Source organism: Eurosta solidaginis, chromosome 2 (assembly GCF_040869045.1).
Source record: "Eurosta solidaginis isolate ZX-2024a chromosome 2, ASM4086904v1, whole genome shotgun sequence".
In the NCBI taxonomy this organism is placed as follows: Eukaryota; Metazoa; Arthropoda; class Insecta; order Diptera; family Tephritidae; genus Eurosta; species Eurosta solidaginis.
In genome coordinates this window covers 30,078,354-30,093,253 of record NC_090320.1, presented here as the reverse complement: position 1 = coordinate 30,093,253, position 14,900 = coordinate 30,078,354, and the positions used below count along the sequence as shown (strand labels likewise).

At 35.4% G+C, this 14,900-nt stretch overlaps 1 protein-coding gene across 15 annotated transcripts in view; it reads right to left on the bottom strand.

Annotated features, from left to right (window-relative positions):
• The window catches only part of LOC137239477 (ADAMTS-like protein 3), a 1,132,820-nt gene that overhangs the window by 12,913 nt on the left and 1,105,007 nt on the right, over positions 1-14,900 (bottom strand). The window contains exon 1 of one of the 15 annotated variants that reach the window (XR_010949393.1): positions 10,931-11,054. The exons of 13 other annotated variants lie outside the window; for them this stretch is intronic. The gene's annotated coding sequence lies outside the window, so the exon portion shown is untranslated. Of the gene's footprint in view, positions 1-796; positions 929-10,930; positions 11,055-14,900 lie in introns of those variants that run through there. One more of the 15 variants, XR_010949395.1, reaches the window with a different exon arrangement.

The following is a 14,900-nucleotide window of genomic DNA, read 5'->3' as shown; positions in this document are numbered from 1 at the left end:
TGATTGGAACAATGTGGGGATTTGCGCACTCAGTCAACTCAGACTTTGAATTCAATGTGAAAAATCTACTCGGTAGACATTGGTCTGAAAACGGTGGAAGCTTGAAATGTGATAAGTTTCTGATACTTAGTGGCAATACCTACTCCAACATTCCAAGTGGCGAAATCATTTGTGGCCTTCTGTCACTTGGTGAACTTTTTGCCGATGTATTCAAGCTGCATGAAAAGGTTTGAGTGGGTGTACACTGTCAAAAAGTCGGACTAAGCCGGAATTTTAGGCTGCCCCCATGAAGGATGCGGTGGATGCGATACTATACAATCTTCTTTTCTTTACACTGCCAGAAGGTGTATCAAAATGTTCTTTGCAACGATAAGTACAAACGTTTTTGGAAACCTCACATTCCTTTGACTTGTGATGCCTGTTTATAACCTGGTATAGCAAATGAAGAAGTAGCCCATGGGCAAAAAGCCTTTATGTATGACTGACCGACTATTTGGATTATGCGAATAAGCGGTACCGGCTGAATGTTGTAGCTTACACTGGCAGACTTGTTGTCCATTAAAGCTGAAGCAGCCACAAGGCATTCTATGACCTTAATAGTTCTGAATGCAAGAATTTGTGGGTATGTGCATACAAACATTGTTGGAGTAGTATAAATGCTCGACTGAGAGTTTATAAAGTAAGGATGGGACTTCAAAGATGTATGTATGTATGCATGCATATGCATGCTAGGGATGTAAGAGGTTGTATAATTTTATATAACATTAAATCGTACTTATTATTGTAATCAAAATACCTTGAACACATTAAGTCTATGTGAGGTCTATATTGACCGGCCAGTTCAACAGATAGAAGTCAAACGGTGTGATGTGTTGGTAACGTGCTCTGCTTACCACACCGAAGGTTCCGGCCACAGCAATATCAAGAACTTTGAAAAATATTGGCGTCCTCCCTCGGCTAACACTCCCAGTGTATTTCTACAATGAACAACATCTCAGTGAAAAGTCATATGCATTGCAGCTGTCAATTGTAAGAAAAATTAAAAAGAAGCACAACGCGATTTGGATGAAAAGCTCGACGTAAATGTCTACGTAGGTATGTCGCGCCAAGTAGTTATTTCTATTTCTTTTATTAATTTTAAGTATAAGATAGATGTGTCCCTGCTCGGTCACCTTCAAAGGAAGTTTTCAGTACATTTTTCTTTACTCATATTGTAAAAACTTGGTGTATTACTTGAATCGTTTGAAACATAAAAATGAAAGTCACTATTTGCTAGAAGCTGAAAAATGGTTTGAGAGCTTTAACCTGCTACTGTAATCGGTATCAGCAGCACTAGTACGTGCTTCAAAATGAGCAAACAGGATCAACTACTTATCATATATAAAAACAAAACTTAGTAGGAGTGTTGAGCAAAAAATCACTGTGGCCATTTTTACACAGTGATTGTGAAATCACTTATATTCACAGTGATTGAAATTGAGTAGCCGTTACGCGAGATCCAAATTTGTTTCATAAGCATGTTGCTAATGTTTTCTCAGATGATACAAACGTATTTACATCAATCGCCGCGAGAGGCCGCGCAGACTGTAAAGTCGACTGGCAAATCATGAGACGTACTCTTTTGCTTCTATAAAGATGAACGGAGGTGAGACAGAGACAGATTTAATTTTACCAAATGCATGAGTTCTTTATTAAAAGGAAAAAGAAGCGAACTATGACAATTTTAGTTTACTTTTACCTGGGTCAATTACAAATATGAAAGCCTAAAACAGTGATTCAAATCACCGGTACTAATCACTGCGATTTGAGAATCATAGTAGCATATTTCGTAGCGACTGTAAAATCACAGTTGTGATCAACACTACTTAGTAATTAGTTTGCATCTCATTGCATATCTCTCTGTACACACACACATATGCACTTATGTACGTACATATATACGTAGACACTTTAGAATGCATATACACAATTGTTTGTTTACATGTGGTTTTTAAGTGGCCACGCGCCACAAATAACTCCCTCGCGTACTTGAAAATGTAAATGCATATGTAAATAAAGTTTCATATGAAAATATTTTATAAAGCTAGTAGATATGTAAATCCTTGTGGAAATTTTTTAATTGACACACATTTCGTTCACACAGGCGCGCACTTTCGTTACTTAATTTGTAGTTTCAAAACTTCTATAAAAATAAAGCTATTAGTTTATGTAGGTATGTTTATATATGTATATTTATTTCACATTAATCAATTGAAGTATCTCGCATTTATTAAGATAAATGTGGATATTATTTCACTTCCAATTAAAATCATCAGAAATTGTGGTTGATTTGCTGCAATTGGGTCATACGCGTTTTTCCCGGCATATCGTTTCTTAAACAGAAGATTACGCAGCGATCAAACTGAAAAAATCTTAGCAGAAACCAGTACTTATGTTATAAAATAGCTCCGTCCTCTTGGTAAAAACTGTTTGCTTTGGTATAATTTCGAAAACATTTGGCGACTGTTTTCAGGTTTATATTTAGGATAGTTTCAGAAAAGATTCCAGTCAATTTCTATATCGCTTCTGCATTGTTTCGGGATCGTATCCATATCAATACTATTCCGGGAAAATTTCGAAATTATGTTCGGTATTCAAAATTGCAGCACTTTTTAGGAATCATCTGCGCATTATATTGGTGATCATTTCGGGATATCTTTTCGATAATTATAAAACTGTTTTGGTATAATTTCAGAAATACATTTGTTTGTTATTTTGGTAACCTTGACATTCGACATATGAGCTTTGTTAACATAGCATAAATTTTGAAGTGGTTGATGTCGGCATGAATTCTGGATCTTTTTTGAATAATTCAAGACTGTTTTGAACCCATTTTGGAGGCATTTGGCAATTATTCTTAGGAATATACATATAAGAAATATATTGAGAATAGCTTCATGCCAACTTCTGTATTAATTCGTGATTGCTGCGGGATTTTATTAAGATAATTCCAATACTTTTTCCGACTGAATTCGGCACTATTTAAGTTAAGATAACGATTTTTTTGAATTCTTTACATTCAGCAAATGCAGGAACAGACCGAATGATGGACTTCTCAAAAGCTAAGTCTGTATAATTATGGAAAACAATGTTATATCCTAACTCTTTAGGAATATTAAACATTTTCCAATGGAAGCAGCATGACAGTTAGTGGAGCTTACAATATGGAATTACGTTGTAAATCCAGACAACTTACAACATTGTTCCACTAACTACGAGTACGGGACGCAGGTTTACGTCCGAAAGTTGATGGAAATTGAGAAATTGCATGGTCAAATGCTACTAGATAGTGATTTTACGCGAAGTCGGGTTTATGGGAATTTGGAATCTAATTACAAAAAAAAAAAAAAAAATGGCGATTACAACGCTTTTCGTGTCAGCAATTCAATTGTTCCCTTAGCGCATTTAAACTGGTGAATACTGATCCATTACCAGAACCATGCTGTATGATATATTCAGTAATGTCACGAGAAAGCTTGTTAGTCATAATCCACAGTTAGATTTTTTTAGGGTTAATGCCAACATTTTCCTGAAGTGTATCTTAAAATAGTTTTGTTAGGTTACTCATACGCCAAGGCGCACCAAATTTTACCACAAACCACAAACAAAAAATTACTTATTGGTTTAATTTTGAAAATTGACATATATATCTATAACATTTTTGTTATATTATTTAAAAAAAATTACGTATAACGTTTCACTTTTAACAATTTTACTACTTTTCTTATACATACTGTAACGAATTTGGGGAAATTCTGATTATTATGCACCTTCTGCTAACATTCGAATCGCTGAACGGTCGAATAAATAACTCCAATATTCAGTATTGCAAAATGGTCTTTATTTAGACTACTTTGGGAATGCTTAACAATTACAATTATACTTCACTAATAGAGTATTTAAATCAAACTGAATCTTATCGCTTGCACCGCGCTGCCTTTATAATCTCAGTTAGTCTCGTTCACCTATTTCTCCTAAGGTCTAGACTTTTCACGAACATGCCTTCTAGAACAGTTGTATCTCATACTTGGTTATTTAGATACATACTTATATATGTGTAGTTTAGGTTTTCCTTCTAGCTATATACGTGTGTATGTGTGAGTAACAGCTTCTGCTCTTATCTTCTGACTACATATGTGTATGTGAAATAATCTCTTTGCTTCGATCTGGTTATGTGTGTGTGTGGTTGCTTGCGTAAAGTGTACATGTACATAAAGTGTACATGTACATGCTTGCTTTTTTGTTGTTGTTGGGATTATTTACTAACATCATAGTGATGCTAATATTCGCCACAATATATATATTCTCCCACTAGGCAATACTGTTTATCTGCATTTATCTTAAATTTCATTGCATTGCATATCTAAAGTAATCTTACTTTAAATATTAAATTTTTCTTAAACTTTTCATAGACATTGCTTTTGAACTTTTTAAAATCAATTTTTGAATTTTATTTAGAAACTTGTTTATTATACTTACATTCCTATATGTGTATGTACATGAATATTGTTTGAAAGGTTGCATAATATCAATGCAAACCTTCATACCAACTTTATATGATTTGGCTAATTCTGTTCAAACTTTGCTTTAAGTAACACATACTTCAACATGTACTTTGCAAAACTATGTCCAGTTGTTACCTAAATAAAATCAATTCATGCAAAAAGTTCTTGTATAAACATTTCACTTGAACTAGAACTTGTTTGAATTAAGTTTAATGCAACATATTCAGTTATCTAAAAGCTTGCATTTATAGTAATACATAGATGTACGTATGTAGTTTACAATACATGATTTGTAAAAAAATTAAAAGGTAGTTAAACTTGGAAAATAAGCAATATATTTATGACGATTGAAAGCTTTTTAAATAGTTTAATATAAGGAAATGAAAAAATATGGAAGCATTGGTATATAAAATGGTATTTGAAGATATTTAGTATGTGAATGGTTGACGCGAAAAACGTTGTAAGCGTAAATTTACCTAAAAAAAACAACACAATATTGAATTAAAAACTTTTATAACAGTGTACCTCGCAGGAGGTGGCTTGGTAACCTCTCCAAGTGTATTTTTGCCATACAAAAATTCTCAGTCAGATTCCCTTGCCTTAGTAGAAGCCACCTGAAAGTGGTATAAAACAAATAGCAGCGCCAATTTGAAGGAAAAATTAAAAAGCAGCACAACCCAAATTAGAGGAGAAAGTCGGTCTTGCTCATTGCATGCGCACGTAACCACTTCCTGATGCCCCAGGGAAAAATGTGGAAAAGTGGTGGAGTTTCCAAGTATAAGTATGTAATATTATTTATTTTATATAGACCAGTGTTCTTTAGGACCCACAACTTATAGAACACTTCTGGGTTCTGCACACATGAGCGAATGAAATTAACTTCTACTTTTAGAGCCGACTTGTCGTGCTATAAGTCAGTTTCTTGTGCGCTGGAATTCCTATATTTAAGCAGATAACTCTTCTGAATAAAAAAAGATATCATTGAGCCAACATATGTACAAAACGTCTCTTTAAAATAATCAGTAGAAACCGTAACTGCACAAAGCAGAAAACTGATGAAAAAATAGCAGCAGAGCGGCGGAGGAATATTGTGCAGAGAACTAATATTTAAACGAAATACGTGGTAGGATTGAGCACACTGAGAGTTTGACTCCAACCTGACAAAATTTTACCCCTCACCCTCTTCACACCGTACCCGAGGTATTGTTAATTGCTGTTCCAGGTACGCCGAATTTCGAGGGCCGTTAAGAGTTAAGTTTTAGGGAGTAGCTCTTCAAACGACGGAGGGAGTCCTACATTCGTAGTCTCGCAATGAGGCTTATAAAATCCCGATCAGTGCATAAGACATTTCCCCTTCCAGGAAACTCAAACAAAAAAAAAGACTGTTGCAGCACAGAATCAGACAAATAATATTTTTATGAAATCAAGATCTAACCTTATTACTATTCACTTATTTGGTTCACAAACGCATCAGTGTCATCATTATAAACGCGCCACTAAGCGTAACTGAATTACACGAATGAATGTAATTGCATTTTATTTATATTCACTAAAGAAATAAACATTCACACACAATTCCAAGTTGCAATTCCATTACATAAATATATCCCATGTGGTTGATAAAAACCGAAAAATGTTTTCACGCTCACTGACCAAGCTGTCAATATGGCTTGCATAAACGTCATTTTAATGCAATGACACCATTGCAGCGAATTTCGTTTAAAATTTCATACGTTTTCTTTCTACAAACACATAAAAATGTGTATTGTTGTAGTTGTTGATTTTCAATTTATTGTAAGCCTCAAAACGTGCATACGGAACTCATTAGAAAACCGCACTCAGGTATGCTTATTCTTCTGCTGCATCAAACCCCTCATACACAGCCAAGTTCCTCACGTTGTTGCACTTAGCAAATAAAATTTAGTGTTTTTCACCGCAAAAGCAATGTAATTGTGCTGCCTAATTGTGGTGTTGGGAATGTATGCGAATGCACGTGAGTGTATGTGTGTTGCGGATAGTTCTACTTAACTATGCGCGCATGTAGGTGAGCCCTTCAAATGCAACACACAAAAACTATTTATGATACTACGCATATACATATACATAAGTATATGCATGACTAGTACTCATACAAACATAGCCTACCAAATGAGAATAACGGCTGCGCTCGTTGGTGAAGTACAAATTTTGTTGTTGTACAGCTTTCTCCAGAATTCATTGTTGTTATACTGTGTTTACATTTTTTTTGTTACTTATTTAGGTAAGAGTTAATTATTTGCGGTAGGCTTACAAGGCCATATGCTTACTATTCAGGCGCATATGTGTTTGTGTCTTCTCCATTTATCTTTTAAAAGAGGCATATGTATATAAGCTTGTGAAAACTAAAGCATATATTATTTAGGAAGCGATACAATTTCGAATTCGAAAACTTTTTTTAACAACTGACACGGCACTTAATTTGTTTGAATAAATATACTCGCTATTTTCTACATTTTCCTCAGATCTCTATTTTATTAACTTTCTATGGTAACTATTTAACCTTAATATAACCAGGATATAAAAGTAACGAAGGGTGCCAGAAGTCTAAATTTGTAGCCAGCATTCAACAGCATGTAAAGCTAAAAGCTCCGCCACATAAGCAGTTTTCCATATAGAAGCGTTTAACGCAAACAATGGAAACATTAATTGTGGCTCGGTCTTAACATGATGTTTGAGAAAAAATACTTGGACGTTAATAGTTTTATTTCTACGTATATAATCATAATTATCCAAGGGAGGTCAAGTCCTCCTTCACCTACCTCTACCAACTCAGTCTAGTTCTCCCCCCTCTTCTGCTGTCTCGACTGAAATTCTTCTTAGCCGGAGCCTTCGCATAACATAACCAAGCCAGCGAAGCTCTTGAGTTTTTATACGCTGTACTATCGTCATACCTGCGTAAAGCTCATCATTATAGCTCCTTCGATACTCGCCATCGACATCCCGGACAGGGCCATAAATCTTCCGGATAACTTTTCTCTCGAATACTCCAAGAGCCATCTTATATTTGTTCCAATTAGACTCGTTCATATGTCGTTTAAAGTGAACAATGTTATGATTTATCATGAGTTCAAACCGGATTTGTTAAGTTTTTCGAGGCACAAGCTGATTGAAGAAGGGGTTTCCATCAGGGCTCATAATCTACTATGATATGATACTTTATGGATCATTTCTGAACATTTTCGAAATAAATTCTGTAAGCCATCAAGTTTTTCTCTGGAATTAAATCCGCCTTTTTCGAGGTTATTTTCAGTAAAACTTTGGGGCAGTTTCAGCACGGGATCATTGCGCTGGCATCCCTTTGAAAGGGTTGCGCTACACAACCCTCAAATCAGCTGGGTATTTTAGTCGCCTATTATGGCAGGCATACCTACCGCGGGTACTACACCCCCCAACCCGCTGGGCTTTCAAATCTTCGGTCTCAGGTTTTGCGTCACAATTATACAGAATTCCTACGCCTCCTGATGCACTTGTACGTATGTTGGTATATTTATATCAGATGAAAACATCTTTATTTTATTGCGGTTTTGTGTACTGCTGAAGCTTTTGTAAAAAATCAAAATCAAATCAGATTTGTAAGTTCCGGAGACTAACACCACCGACTATTTCGGAAACGATTGGCTACAACTACTTCAAATCTTATTTATAGGTTACCCCTACTTCTTTCTGCTGTAAGGAACTTCCGATTGCCAGAGCCTTGTCTGTTATATCCATATCCCAGCAAACATTCGGAGTCAAAAAAGAATAAAAAAGAGTTCTAAGTCAGAGCGTTTACGCTCATTTAGGAGTCAGATATTAAAGCAATTTCCTTCTTGCGATGGTCGTCCAATATAAATAACACTCATGTATGATATGAGCCTGAAAATGATTCACTTATGACACATATTTGCGTCATAAAAAGCTCATTTTCGACTTTTTTGGGCCTTGAAAATACTCCGAGCTTTTCGGAGCCATTATGAACATTACACGTGTCATACATTTTTCTTTTCAATTAAGCACATACGAAGTATTGTATGGAACAATGCGGAATGAAATCCATCAAGCACATGCGCTTTTAAGAAGTAATAATATGACATGGGCAGAAACAATAAAATAACAAAGAATATTTCCACGTTGAACAGGAAAGCAGGAAACGTTGCAACTAATGATGTATAAACTAGTATGTATTTAAATCAAAAATAGTTGGTTTATTGTCGTTGCCAAAGCGTAAAAGTAAGACGGGTGAAAAATAAAAAATTTAAGGCGACACAACATGTTCCAATAAATTTCAATATAGATACAAATTACCGCCGAGTAGTTCCGTTGCTTGAAATATTTTCGCTTCATAAGGCATAGTCGTAAGGCAGTGGGATATTTAAAATCGATATCAAGATCTCTGTTATTGTATGAATATATGTGTATACGAATGCTATAAACGCAAATTGTTTCCCATCACTATCCGCTCCAATAGCGCACAAGCATTTTATGTTCATACTGTGGGCGATTTCACGGTCTAACTAAGCACTTTGTGTGGCGACGTATGCATACAGGTATGTATTAGTGTTGTTGTTAGCATTGGAAAGGCTTAATGGTCGCGTAGTTGTTTGTGAATATTGTACCTCACCGCGAAATGCATATGTTAGTAGTAGAGCTGGAAAACTATCGATAGTCGGCACCATCGATAGTAGCGATAGTCTTCAAAATAACTATCGATAGTTTAAATTCTCGTATTTTTAAAATAAACATAAATCTGTATTTCATATCAAAAGCTAAAGATTTTTATTTAAAAAAAGCCGGCCTTACTAAAGGTTCGCTCGCTTTCTACAGAAGTTGCAGGAATGCACAAAATCTTCTTTAAACAATTCCCAACTTCGCCAAATGAAGGAGAGTTTTGCTATTATAAACTAATTTTATGTTAACTTAAATTTATTTGAATAAAAGCTGCTGGTATAAGTATTTACCTTCCAGAATTCTAATGGATTTGTATTTGATGGAGAGTTCGGTTTATTTAAGAACTGCTTTTTCCACACATCAATAATTTTTTTTCATTTTTAACAGTTTTGTCAGCAAGACGGTCTTGCAAAAAATCAAAAAAAGATGAATTTTGGGCAGTGTTTTGGTCTCATGTTATCATTCGACTGTATAAAAACTTCATCAGTTTTGAGAAATTCAATGCCGAAGTCAGCATTGATGGAAAAACGAAAGCCTTCTTGCTTGAACCTTGAGTCAATTATCGTTGCAATGCTAGTTTCCTTTGCTTCCTCATATGGTGATAAGTACTTTTCCATTAATTCTATTAAATTTGACCGAATAATTTCCCGTTTCAGTTAACATGTCAGCAGCTTGCAGTTTCTGATGCAAACCAAACACAATAGCTATACACAGTGAAATTGTCACGAAATTATTCCCACACGTTTGTTCCGTTGCCTCTAGAAATATGCCCCTCAATTTGTCAACCTCTTCTAATAGCGTGATTTCTTCTCTAGAGAGCATAGGTGTAGCCTTCACGATCGCCATTAAAACCTTTGAAATAGTTTCCTTGGTTTTCAAAATTCTCTTGATCATTAAATATGTACTATTCCATCTATCTTGGATTAGAGACAACGGTTCATCATATTGAGCTTTTTTGATAATAATAACTAGATATACAATTTACTTTTACCAACGCTTCAAATAGAAACAGCTGTTTTAAGTGTTGCCATCGCGAAAATAAAATGAAAAAGGTTTGATACAAAAAATGTGATTTTTACGAATTTTTTTGTGGTGAAACTATCGACGATAGTCAAATGTTGACTATCGATAGTATATTTGGACCATCGATAGTCTCGATAGTGTTAAACCCTCGATAGTATCGATAAGTCTATCGATAGTTTTCCAGCTCTAGTTAGTAGAACGCATTTGTGGCCATGAGACTCTATAACTGCCGCTAGTGGAGCGCATACATGGCGTATACGCAACAATTTGTGTCATATGAACAAATATAGGGAGCGTACTGCCGTGGCGTATAAGTAACTATTGCGAATAGTATTAATTTGTTAAAAAAAAAAATGTAAGGCGCGATAACCTCCGAAGAGATCTAAGGCCGAGCTTCTCTTCCAATTTGCGTCGTGCTCCTGTTGATTTTTCCCTACAAATTGGCCGGACGGGACCTACATGTTTTATGCCGACTCCGAACGGCATATAAAATAAAACAATAAAATAGATTTAGCATACTTAAAGTAGATAAATATAAAATTGAATGTATTTGTGTGCGATTTTGTGTATTATTTGTTAGTTTAGCGCTTAAATACGATGGTGTACATATGAATGCGTGTTTGAAGATAAATATAGACTCAAAAAAGTTATATAAAATAAATAAAAGTGCAAGTTACCTATGTAAGAAGTTTTGTTAAACGTGTTGTTGTACATGTGGTATTTGTAAATAATTTCGATTGTTGTTTTATTTTGTGTCATCGTCGGAGGTCGCCCAACAAACGGTAGTTTATGTTATTCCAACAAATTCATAAATGAATGTATTTAATATTTTTTTTCTTTGTTTCAACGAATACAAACAAAAACGAAACAAAACGAAGAGAAAAAAAACGGAAAGCGTTAGAAATATTGCTTAAAATAGTAAAAACATTGGGTTTCTGTTGTTTTGTGCTGATTTCTTTTCTATTACTATTTGTATTTTATGTGCCATTCATGCTTTGTTTTGTGCCATAAACATTTTGTAACAATGCTACATTTTTGCATCGTTTGTTGTTATTGTCGTTGCATACGTCATGCAAATATGCAAGTGAGGTGCGACAGGGTCGCGCACAAACAAATTGGTCTGCGCTTTGCTGCTTTGGGGCGATCGTTGTGGGTGGACGTCAGCATAGATGCATATGCAGATGTAGATGTGTAAATGTGCTCTTGTTTACTAACTGACGCGCAAATATTATCTTTTGAATACACTAATGACTTTTTTTTTGTTTGATTAAGCTGCAGACTTTTTATATTTTTCGTTAAATTTTTTTTGATTTGGAATTCTAGACATTTCATTTAAATTTTTATATAGGTTTTAATTTTTTGAGTTCAACATTTTCCTATTAAGAGTGAAGTACAGTTTATATATTTGCACATATACGTGTTCGCGCATAAGAGGTTATATATAGATATGCATTTCCTACCCAATTTCAGTAGAGCAACTTTGAATAAATTTAAAATTTTGCGAAAATTTGATACTAGGCGCAAAACTGGCCTTAAATATGTATATAGACTAAAGTATAATAAAATGCAGAAAAAGGAAGAAAATGCTACAACTATAAATATTTTTAGAGAAGTATATTTATTATAAATTAAGCAAACCAATCTTAAAAATTTGAGAAAATTTTACGAACGTTTCGAGCATTTTATTCGAAGTTCCTTGATAACCAAATTTTTACAACGGCGGTAACTTGGCGCCCGAGCTTGATCACGAGACCTTCTAAAATTTTAGCAATACGCTCCATTTAAATATTAGTCAATACTTGTTTCAAGTTTTATTCTGGTGCAATGCACAAATATTCGAAGATGATTTATGTGGTTAAGACAGGTGCCCTCTATATAAAAAACCTACTCGGCCCTCACAGCTGCTCGCTGCGATCATTGTTTGACCTGACGATGTGGCCGAGCAGTAGGAGCAAATTCCTCCCCCATTACGTACCGCGGCCGCTCAAAACATAAGTTTCCAGCGAGCTGAAAAAAACAATTAACACGATGCGAATGTCGCACTGCTTTGGAAAATAAACGTGAGTCAGAATAGCGTGAGTGTGAGGAGCTGGTTGACAGGAGTAATGCAAAAAATTCTACAAACTAAAAAGGCGGTTTCGCCAAACAACGCTAATTACTGCAAAATCAGTCAGCTTAATGTCGCATTTACGGTTCTATATGGCATACTGATCGAAAGACTGGCGCGCAAAGTCAACGAACTGATTTGGCCTCATAAGTGCGTCTTCAGACCAGCAAACCTGCTATCAACCAGATACATGAGACGACTCACGATAAGATAAACGACAATCACTATCTTTTTTTCGACTTTAAAGCAGTTTTTGACAGTGCAAAAGGCGTTGCCTTAATACTGCTATGTCTGAATTTAAGTTTCCGGCAATGTTATTAAATTACCAGGACCTCCTCGAGACCGAACCAAACTTTAAGACAAGGCGACTCCCTTTGTGCGGATTATTTAACGCAATGCTAGAGAAAATATTTATATCAGTAGCACTCAACCGCGATAGCACAATATATTACAAGACAGGTATAATTACTGGCGTATGCCGGTGATATTGATATCATTGCCCTGCACAAGCGCGCCAAGTTCTTTCTATTAATTGAGATGGAAAAAAGTATAATTTTTGGTAAAACAGGGAAGGCGAGATACTTTCTATCACTCCATCATTAACAGCGAAAACAACAGCATACCAATAAAACGGAGGGTAGGCAATTGAACAGTAAAAGTCTACTCTCGACGAACAAAAAGGATACTTGCACATCATAGCTGTCTTGATGAATGGTTCGGAATAATGAGCAGTGTCCGGAGATGGGATGGCTCTTACAGTGTTCCAGGCGAAAGTTTTTCTGAAGATTTATGGTTCTGCCAGCGATGGCTAGGGCGAGTATAGAAAGAGGTAAAATGATAAACTGTATTGTCTTTTACCAAATATGAAGATAGTGCACCGAATAAAATCCCAAAGGTCTCGCTGACGGATGGACGAATACGTTTCGACCAAGAAAGTTTTTCAGGCGATACCGCAGCTTGGAAGCAGAGTATGGGATTCGAATTCAGGGTGGTAGAGGCAGGTGTAGAAAGACTTGACCTCTCTTGTTACTCCCAAATGGCGTCAGTTATCGCGAATCAGGGATAGCTGGCACGACTTGTTACGAAGTGGTTAAAATCGTTTAGGTGGATAAACGCAAATTTATGATGTTGCCTTCTGCGTTAAAACGTTTGAAATGGGTCTCAAATTATTTCTTACAAATCATAGCCCAGTCTCCCAGCAAGTGTCTCATATGTTCGCATCACTGTTTGCATTGAGTTGAGGATAATCTGGTTGAAAGACATAATTCCAAATAAGAGTTGCTCTGTATCAATTTCATTATACTCTTACTTATTCAGAATAAACTCCTACATGGCTTATTTGGGGCCCACATTAGGTAATATCATTAAACATAGTCTAACTGTTCAAAATAAAATGGGTGGATAGTCCGACTATGGCATCATGAAAGTGCCTAACCTAGGAACAAATAAGGCGCGCCGTGAAAAATTATACAGAAGTTGCAATTTTGTATATATCTCCTCAATGTTTTTTTAATTACTGCAATTATTTTCATTAAAAGTTGCGCTCCAGATCACCCAAACACACTACGCTCCATTGCATGCTGTATATTCTACAAAAAATTACATAAAAAATTGTTATAAAAAAACTCCCAACATCTGCAACATATTTGCTCTACACCGCTTGCTAGAAACATTAGTTACTTTTCAACGTCGTGCTCAAGTTTCGCTGTAAAATTTCGTTGTACTAGTTTGAATTACATTTTCTCTACTCGTTTGAATTTCACTTAACCACCTGTAAGTACACCGAACGTAATAAGTCGACTTGCATTACCGTAGTAATATGAGTACTCTCACACCTGTAGTACGAACCTATAAAATTACTTGAAGTTTTCATAACAATCACCGAAACTTTACGCCGTTTTATTGTCGCTGTGCAACATTTTCGGTTTTACATTTTACACGTTCAAAGTTTCAATTTTGCGCTAACAATTGATTTTGTTGTTTGCATTTTTTATTATTGTATCTACAACAATGTGGCGAGTGCACTTTCAATCACTTTTTTTTCCTCCCTCGCTTTTGTTTCAAAATATGAAGCATTTTGAATATCACTTGTCGCCTATGCTTAAAAGCATTTGTTGTTGTTGCTATTTCATATTAAATATTGTCTTGTATTGCATTCATGTCACTCAACTTTAATATTTTAGTAGCATGACAGGTAAAGCCTAGCTCACGTTCACAGTGTTGGGGTGAGTGCTGCTGCTTCGCGTACTTCTCTTTCAACTTTGAGTGCTTTTGAGTTCCACTTCATTTTGTTTAGAGTGCGCTTTTTCTTGGCTGGTTTTGTTGCTGTTTTTTTTTTTTGTTTTTTTTTTTTGTCTGTTTACTTTCATCACGTTTTAGTCAACATTTATTACTTTGCTTTGTGCTACATTGATTGTGAAAATTATATTATGCCTCCCATAGAAGGAGATGATGGTTATTTGATTTCCATGCAAAATTGTTGCGTATACGCCGTGTCATACCAATATTTGGTCGTGCCGTTTGTGTTGTACTAGCGTATT